This window comes from Alosa alosa, chromosome 20 (assembly GCF_017589495.1).
Source record: "Alosa alosa isolate M-15738 ecotype Scorff River chromosome 20, AALO_Geno_1.1, whole genome shotgun sequence".
NCBI lineage: Eukaryota > Metazoa > Chordata > Actinopteri > Clupeiformes > Clupeidae > Alosa > Alosa alosa.
This window is the reverse complement of record NC_063208.1, coordinates 1,365,613-1,375,612: the sequence shown is the minus strand read 5'-3', so window position 1 is coordinate 1,375,612 and position 10,000 is coordinate 1,365,613. Positions and strand designations below refer to the sequence as shown.

The 10,000-nt window shown below is 43.5% G+C and overlaps 1 protein-coding gene across 1 annotated transcript in view; it reads right to left on the bottom strand.

Moving 5' to 3' along the window:
* pag1 (phosphoprotein membrane anchor with glycosphingolipid microdomains 1) overlaps window positions 1-10,000 on the bottom strand; it is a 72,407-nt gene that overhangs the window by 20,890 nt on the left and 41,517 nt on the right. The window contains exon 3 of the mRNA XM_048230116.1: window positions 1,800-1,832. The gene's annotated coding sequence lies outside the window, so the exon portion shown is untranslated. The remainder of the gene's footprint in view (window positions 1-1,799; window positions 1,833-10,000) is intronic.

The following is a 10,000-nucleotide window of genomic DNA, read 5'->3' as shown; positions in this document are numbered from 1 at the left end:
AACATTCATTACTCACCCTGCCAGTCAGAAAATGGGTGCCATGGCAACCTACTCCTTCGACCCACATGTCTGTCTCAAGGACTCGAGTCCCCAGCACACACACACACACACACACACACACACACACACACACCTCAGATGTGAGGTTTGCTTTAAAATCCAGCTGTTCAGTTTCAGCACGTCCTTCATGTCTGGAATGATCTCTGACCAACACCTGCCAGAGATTTCAACAGATCACATCCTCGACCAGCCTCCATGTGGTTTCTCAAACCAGAACCGTTCCATGCATTAGCATGTGGTTCCCCACACCAGAACCGCTCCATGCGTTAGCATGTGGTTCCCCACACCAGAACCGTTCCATACGTTAGCATGTGGTTCCCCACACCAGAACCGCTCCATTCGCTTCAGAAGGCAGTGAATCATAAAAGTTGTAAACATATCCATCCAAAGCAGGTGTGATGGCAATCAACAGAGACAAATAAAGAAATCACAGAAGCAAACACAGTGTGTGTGTGAGTGCGCGCGTAGGGACAAACACTCATAGCAAATGTGTGTGTGATAGGGCTTTGACTTGCTGAATGCTTTAGAATAACATGTGCTTATTATGTATTAACAGTGCATAATAAGCAGTTAACAATTCATTACTAACAGTTACTTAACTGTTGTTATGCTTTTAATAACACAACTAAACTGTTAACATGCAGGTTGTAAAGTGTTAATAAGCAGTCTTTTATTAGTTGGTGATTGAGCATAACTAATACACCTAACTCAAATAGGTCACTTCTATGACACAGGAGACCAGGGTTCGATTCCTGCTCGCTGTAGCAATTTTGAAGGTGCATTTCTCACAGCTAAAACCAAGCTAGATAGATAGAGAGATAGAAGGTTGGGCTTGTGGAACCATAGGCTACATGGTCCTCGCGATTAAGGTAAAATGTACTAAATAGGTAAGAAAGGTCTTATAAGCCATTCGCTATCCACCCTTTGTGTTTATACACCATTAACAAGCATTAACAAGCTGCTTGTTAACACTTACAACTGTTAACAAATATGCTTGTAAGTAACTTAAAAGGCTGCTTTATTAACACTTGCTAAGTTGCATGTTAACAGTTAGTTAATGTTATTGAAGGATAACAACAGTTAAGCAACTGTTAGTAATGAATTGTTAACTGCTTATTATGCACTGGTAAATATAATAAGCACATGTTATTCTAAAGTGTTACCTACTTTGCCCAAAATCATATTCAAAGTTTGTTTGTTTATTAATATTAATACACAAATATATATTTAAATATTTATTAATAATATTTTGACCATTAAATGTCTTCAGTTTGACCCATATTGGTATCAAACTTACAAACGACTGTTTTTTTTTAAATATTTTTTTCCCCACAGGAACCCAGTAACCAATAATAGCCTTGTTAATGAGCTCGCGATGCACAGCTTCACCAGGCGTGAAAAAGCCTCGGAATCTGAATTGAAAACAACGTTTACAAGCAAACACATTTACAAAAAATAATAACAACGCCCATGACAGGAATATTATGGGCTGTCTAATATGCGGAGTCAAAGCCCTAGTGTGTGAGACAGACAGACAGACAGACAGACAGACAGACAGATATCTGAGATGAGAAAAAATGCATAAGATGAACTGACAGACCGACAGATTGTGTGAGATAACTGGGACCCATAAAGTAATGGAAATTGCAGAGACCGAGAGAAAGAGAGAGAGAGAGAGAGAGAGAGAGAGAGAGAGAGAGAGAGAGAGAGAGAGCAGGAGTGAGAGGTTGTGACCTTACCTTACGTGTGTTCTGGCTTCAGCAAGTGTGCCTCTGAGAAAGAGAGAGAGAGGAGAGAGAGAGAGAGGAGAGAGAGAGAGAGAGAGAGAGAGAGAGAGAGAGAGAGAGAGAGTCAGACACATCCACGACTGATGCAGGTGCTCTCCTTGTCTAACCGCAACACACACACATCCCTGAGGCTCGGCGAGAGCGACACACACTGATCAAAACACAGGCTCCAGTCTACACCATAAACTGGTGTGTGTGTGTGTGTGTGTGAGGGAGTTTAACTTCCTTTTCTTCTCTTGCTTAACTCATTTTGGCTGAATATTTATGCATGCATTACACTCTCATTTCCTTTTCGCCTCTGGTGTGAGTGTGTGTGTGTGTGTGTGTGTGTGTGTGTGTGTGTGTGTGAAGGGATGCCCTGAGGCAGTTGTTTTTGTGTGTCTGCTCTTGACGCAGTGTGGTAGTGTTGCTGGAAAGACAGAAACACAAATATGTTTTCTTATAAGTGTGTGTGTGTGTGTGAGTGTGTGTGTGTGTGTGTGTGTGTGTGTGCTTTCTTATCCTCTTCAGCCTGTGTTGCACTTATTGCAAACCTCAGTGGAAAGATCTGTATCCAAGAGATCTGACCCAGAGACCAACCCTCTGTGTGTGTATGTGTGTGTGTGTGTGGGGGAGGGGGGCACTGCCATGATGACCTCACAGGGGTTGATGCATGTCTTCACACATAATCCTCAGGGGCGGTGGCATAGCAGCTCTTCATGGGGAGGCGTGACCAATCACCGAGCTTAGGTATCCCTGACACACACATACACACACACACACACTGTTCTCTCCCCCTTCAGCCTAAACAATGGGGCCTCTGAGAAGCCCACGCTACAGTCTGTTATGACATGTCAAGCACTCTACAATTGTGTGATATGGTTGGCCAACCAAGCCAAAGCTTACTGTGTGTGTGTGTGTGTGTTTGTGTCTGTGTGTGTCTGTGTGTGTGTGTATGTGTGTGTGTGTGTGTGTGTGTGTGTGTGTGTCTGTGCGTGAGTGAGTGAGTGAGTGAGTGTCTCTGTTGGTGTGTGTTTCACAACGAAGAGTGTTTGTTAGTGTTAGTCAGTGTATGTGTGTGTAACTCTGTATGTGTTGAGTATACATTTGTAGGTGTGTATGTGTGTGTGCATGTGTGTGTGTGTGTGTGTGTGTTTTGTGTGTGTAACTCTGTATGTGTTGAGTATACATTTGGATGTGTGTGTGTGTGTGTGTGTGTGTGTGTGTGTGTGTGTGTGTGTGTGTGTTTAACTCTGTATATGTTGAGTATACATTTGTAGGTGTGTGTGTGTGTGTGAGTGTGTGTGTGTGTGTGAGAGTAAGTCTGTATATGTTGAGTATACATTTGTAGGTGTGTATGTGTGTGTAGGTGTGTATGTGTGTGTGTGTGTGAGAGTGTGTGTGTGTGCATGTATGTGTGTGTGTGTGTGTGCGTGTGCATGTATGTGTGTGTGTGTGTGCGTGTGCATGTACTGTATGTGTGTGTGTGTGTGTGTGTGTACAACAGGCTGTCTCTTCAGTATGCCGTGGCATATCTTGGTGACTACAGATTGGCACCCATGGTGAATCGCTATGGCAACTGTGCTTTGCCAATGTTCTGGATGTTTCATGTTGAAGTCAGATGCCCTTTGTGTGTGTGTGGGTGTGGGTGTGTGTGTGTGTGTGTGTGTGTGTGTGTGTGTGTGTGTGTGTAGGGGTGCGTGCATGTGTGTCCACTGCAGTTCACTGGTAATAGAACAATAGCAGGGGAAATATAATTTCCCTCTCTAGGTTCATCTCAATAGAATCCATTTCAGCTTTTTCATGTGTGTGTGTGTGGGGGGTCTCATATTTACACACACACACAAACACAAACACACACACAGACACACACACACACACACACACACACACACACACACACACACACACAGACACAGACACAGACACACACACACACACACTTGAATTTCCTTGAAATTCTCTTGAATTTCCCCTTGGGGATCACACACACACACACACACACATAGAGAGACACAAACACAGACACAGACACAGACACACACACACACAGACACACACACACACACACACACACAGAGACGGTCCTGCCGCCTCTCCTCTCCTCTGTCCTCTCCTCCTCCTCTCTCCTCTCCTCTCCTCTCCTCCTCTCCCTCCTCCTCCTCCTCTCATCCTCCTCTCCTCCTCCTCTCCTCTCTCTCCTCCTCCTCCTCTCATCCTCCCTCTCTCTCTCCTCCCTCTCCTCCCTCCTCCTCTCCTCCTCTCTATCCCCTCCCTCCTCTCTCTCCCTCTCCCCTCCCCTCCTCCCTCTATCCCTCCTTTCCTCTCTCTCCTCCTCTCCCCTCCTCCTCCCTCCTCTCATCCCTCCTCCTCTCCCTCTCTCATCCCTCCCTCTCCCTCCTCCTCTCCCTCCTCCCTCCCTCCCTCCCTCTCCCTCCTCTATCCTCCTCCTCTCCCCATCCTCCTCTCCTCTCTCCTCCTCCTCCTCTCTCATCCCTCCTCCTCCCTCCCTCCCTCCCTCTCTCATCCCTCCTCTCTCCTCTCTACCCTCCCTCCTCTCTCCTCCTCTCTCCTCTCCCTCTCTCTCTCCTCCTCTCCTCTCTCTAACCCGGTGCCTTGGGAGCAAGAATCTGATTTTTCCGAATAACATCATTCAGATCCATGCCATAGAAAATAAGGGTCTGGAAAAGCCATCATGAGTGCTATGCTTTAGAACTCATCTCCTGCACACACACACACACACACACACACACACACTCCAACCAATGGCAGCCCAGCCCCCCAAGCAGCCAATGGCACGCTGCAATCCTCCCAAGCAGCCAATGGCACGCTGCAATCCCCCCCAAGCAGCCTCCAAGCTGCCGGTGTTTTACAAGACTCAAAAGGGCCTGTCCCAAGGAGAAACTTGTGAAGGAGAAACTTTGAAACCTTGAAATATAAACACATATGGGGAAACTGAACAGTCCAACCAGCAGACTATGATAAGCTAGTCAGCTAAGATAGCCAACTAGGCTACTTTGTTTACACGATCTCCAGACTTCAACCAGAGCTGACAGCTGAAGCAGCAAGAGTTGGAAGTGTAGGCTTGGGTAGCTGAAGCAGCAAAGTTAGGGGGTGTAGGCTGGGTAGCTGAAGCAGCAAAAAGAGTTGGGGGCTCAGGTATCCGAATATCGAGAATCGGAGAACAAATTCCAACCCTAGGTATAGTATAGTAGAGCTGCAATAGAAATAGCACCTAGAGGTATAGTATAGTAGAGGCTGCAATATAAATAGCACCTAGAGGTATAGTATAGTAAGAGCTGCAATGAAATAGCACCTAGAGGTAGGGTATATTGGGGCTGCAATAAAAATAGCACCTAGTGGTAGAGTATAGTAGAGCTGCAATAGAAATAGCACCCTAGAGGGCAAGAGTATAGTAGAGCCAGTGGCCTGCAGGTGTCGATCCGTGCGCACTGTGTGTACCATCAGGCTCAACAGCGAAGGAAATTTCCCTTGTGTGTGTGTAATGTGTATTCACCAAATTGGCCCACCATACCTTCCCAACTATGCAGTACCCCATTGGCTGCCATCAGGCTATTTACATTTATTTATTTATTTTCTATTCACGTAGCAGAACACTAATCAAAATTAGCAGCGCACACATTTTGTTTTGAGCAGGAGACACAATCATGCAGGACGTGGGCTACTTATTTGTTTTTCTTTTACTCGGCTATCTATCTATATATGGTTATCAGCACACAATGTTGAGCTAATTCACTAATTCAATACTCATGATGATATCACAAGTTTAAACAACAGAAAGTATGGAGGCAGCAAAGCTAGAGGAGTTATTCCAGATGGGCAAGAACAAGGTAGGCAATTGGTGTGCTTGTCAGAACGTTAGACTGCATTACAGCTGTTTAAAGCCAGGCGTCAAGAACAAAACAAGGTAACTTTAGCCTGTATAGGGCTGTATCAAGTTGTCCAAATGAATAGGTCATAGTAGGCGTTGTTGTTGTATTATTGCATGTGGATGTTGTTATGCTATGTAGGCTACTTTTGCTGACCAATGCGGGGCTAAAACGGGAAGCGGACAAATATTGTCCATGCATTATTTTTTTTTTTTTTTAGCGATGGGTCATGTGTGCGTAGCATAGCATTAATTCCTGCAGGCGCCCCTGAGTATAGCTGTAATAGAAATAGCACCTAGAGGTATAGTATAGTAGAGCTGCAATAGAAATAACACCTAGGCTATAATCTGCATACTATAATCTGCAAAATGAGTACTTTCTCATTTTATATCAGTAAGCCAATATCATATTAATAGAATATATCATTTAATATTAGATATTATTATATACAATTATATTTATTATATTTAACTATATTTATTAAACAATTATACAATTATATACAATTTATATGTGTGTATATATACGTATATGTATATTCAATGTTCAAATCAGGCCAGTGTTCAAGTACCATATTAGTCCGAATATAAGACGACCCTGAATATAAGACGACCTCCCTTTTCAGGACTAATTTTAAAAAAAAAATACACATTGGATGAATTAATGAACATTTGTCAAATTTAAATGAAATAAATAACACTGATATGTTAATGAATGACTTCATATTTTTATAATGCCATAAAAGTGCAAAAGATGGACTGTGGCTAGCCTAGGCTATTTATATTATGAAAGAAAAGAAAAGAACTATAGCCTCAATAACTTTCAATAACTGCATTAACCACATGTCTAAGTGTACAGTCTTGAAACAAGCAGTTTCAACTCTGACACATGTTGGCATGTCAAAAAACACTGGCGTTTGATCAGCTTTGCCCATCAGATCCAGGGGGTGTGAGTGAGTTTTCCTTAAGTTGATCTCCTATCGCTGAAAAGACGCTTTTTCTCGAAGTCTGAGGGTGCTGGGCAAGACTTCTGCGACGCAATGACAGTCTATTGCCCCGTATCATTAAGGCTAGTTTTGAAGTCCATTGCGCCGCATCATTAAGGCTAGTTTTGAAGTCCATTGCGCCGTATCATTAAGGCTAGTTTTGAAATGGACGATTTTAGGACCACGGATTTTGATTATGACTGTTTTCATTCTTGAGACGGTCTTTCTGGGCCCGCCATTGTATTAATCTCCATACGATTTTTAAAATTCGCCATTGCATTAATCAAGTTTTAAAATTCATGTTAAAAAAATCATGGCTTTTTCTCAATTGTTGGTTAACTTGACCTACTTTTGAACCACTGTTCCAGATGACCTCTTGGTCTCTCCATCATGCAGGCTTGTGACACTGTTGTGAAGACGTTTGGTGGCTGCTAATGTAACCTGCGTTGTGTTGAACCTGCGCGACCCCACTTTTTCAGACATATTTTGTCTTATATTCGGACCAATACGGTATTCTAATCAATAGTGTTCCAAATGATTTCTATGTTATTAAATAACCCCCTCCCCACACAAAATCAGTGCTACCAAACTGGAGTAGCTGCAGCTAATGGTCAGTACTCCCATTACAGACAACACCATGAGTCATCTTGAAATTAAGTTACTATAACACAAATTTCGCGTTTTAGACGGAAGTACTCCAAAAAGAAATGACATTCAAAATAGCATAAATAGCATGGTCAGCTATGAGTATTGGTCAAACATCTGACTGTCCTTTAATGTCTACCGTGCTAACGGCAGTGCTGCACTATGAAACACAAGAACTGGTCTGCCACTGCGTCGAGCAGCGCATTTTGCCGCTTCAAACACGTTGAACTTTGACCGCAGCACACTGTAAATCCCACACACACACACAGACTATAAATTAGGTCTTTTGCGCTGAGCCCAGCGGCAGCCTCAACAAAAATCTTTGGGACAACCTAGCGGTGAGCAACCTAGGGGACACTACCTCAACACAGAGCAACCTAGCGGTGACCAACCTAGCATGTCCTCTTTACTTTGGGACACTACCTCAACACAGAGCAACCTAGCGGTGAGCAACCTAGCATCCTTTACTTTGGGACACTACCTCAACACAGAGCAACCTAGCGGTGAGCAACCTGGCATGTCCTCTTTACTTTGGGACACTACCTCAACACAGAGCAACCTAGCGGTGAGCAACCTAGCATGTCCTCTTTACTTTGGGACACTACCTCAACACAGAGCAACCTAGCGGTGAGCAACCTGGCATGTCCTCTTTACTTTGGGACACTACCTCAACACAGAGCAACCTAGCGGTGAGCAACCTGGCATGTCCCCTTTACTTTGGGACACTACCTCAACACAGAGCAACCTAGCGGTGAGCAACCTAGCATGTCCCCTTTACTTTGGGACACTACCTCTGAACAGAGCAACCTAGCGGTGAGCAACCTGGCATGTCCTCTTTACTTTGGGACACTACCTCAACACAGAGCAACCTAGCGGTGAGCAACCTAGCGGTGAGCAACCTAGCGGTGAGCAACCTGGCATCCTTTACTTTGGGACACTACCTCTGAACAGAGCAACCTAGCGGTGAGCAACCTGGCATGTCCCCTTTGCTTTGGGACACTACCTCAACACAGAGCAACCCCGGTGAGCAGCCTGGCATGTCCTTTACTTTGGGACAACCCTAGCATGTCCCCTTTATGCTTTGGGACACTACCTCTGAACAGAGCAACCTAGCGGTGAGCAACCTAGCATGTCCCCTTTACTTTGGGACACTACCTCTGAACAGAGCAACCTAGCGGTGAGCAACCTGGCATGTCCCCTTTACTTTGGGACACTACCTCAACACAGAGCAACCTAGCGGTGAGCAACCTAGCATCCTTTACTTTGGGACACTACCTCAACACAGAGCAACCTAGCGGTGAGCAACCTAGCGGTGAGCAACCTGGCGGTGAGCAACCTAGCGGTGAGCAACCTAGCGGTGAGCAACCTGGCGGTGAGCAACCTGGCATCCTTTACTTTGTGCCAGTGCACTTAATTATACACAAACAAATATTTTTTAAACGATTAATCTAGCGATTATTTTTTCGATGGATTGTCAAGTCAAGTCAAGTCAAGTCAAGTTTATTTATATAGCACATTTCATACACAGAGGTCATTCAATGTGCTTTACATAAACAAAACCAAGCGATAATAACAAATAAAGCATTAATCCTAGCGATTAATTTTTTCAGTCGATTCGATTCGATTATCGATTATCTCCCCATTAATTGACTAATAGCAACTTATACATGTTTATTTACATATCTGAATGAAAAAACATGAATTCTTTAACATTGCAATATATGTTTATTGCTCTTAAGATTCAAAATAAAAGACTATACAAGTGCAAAGTAATGCATTCTTAGTCAGAGTAGCATTCAATAAAAAGTTCAGTAGTATATAGGTCTAATTGAGTGCCTGTCATTTTAAGGCGTTAGGTGAGGGAATCCTTGCAATTAACATTAACACAGTTACACAAGGCTGCTGATGTGTGGATGCAATTCATAGCGTAGTTAGTTCAAATAGCGGTTAAATTACTTCTGCTTGGGACAAGCACTTTTGAGTCTTGGAAAACACTTTTCCATTTACATAGGGATTTTGCAAACATTCAGAGTCAATAAAATAGCCCTGCATGAGTAACGAAATACAAGCAGCTGTAAGTAAGCATGCTAAACTTGACATCAAACAGTATTCTAGCGTTAGCTTTGAGATACTGCTTGATTGCATACTGTAACTTAACTTAGTTTAGTCTCCTCAATGTACTATGCTGTGATAAGACCTTAGCAGAGTTTACTTTAACTTTAATGCAGCAGTTTTGAACAAATTTGCGCAGCATGTTCGATGCTAAGCGGATTTAATTGCAATTTAGCCCACTGTGTTCAATGCAGTGCTTCTATGTGTAACAACAATCCTTCAACAATCGTGAATATTTTGTTAAATGTGTATGCAGAGGGAGGAGCAGCCCGGGCTCGTTGAGAGAGAGAAGGCGAGGTGAGGAAAGGCTGCGTGTAATTAGAAAGTGCAGCTCAATGAAATTATTTTATCTTATCTTTAATTTAAATAGTACAACATATCAATGCGTGGTGGCCGGTTTTAATTTTGTGGCACACTGAAGGTGTAAAATTAAAAATATTTAGCAGCACACGTTATGTTTGACGAATCGACGTGCATACTTTGCGTCGACGTCATCGATTACGTCAACGCGTTGTCCCAGCTCTACAAACAAACCAAAAGTA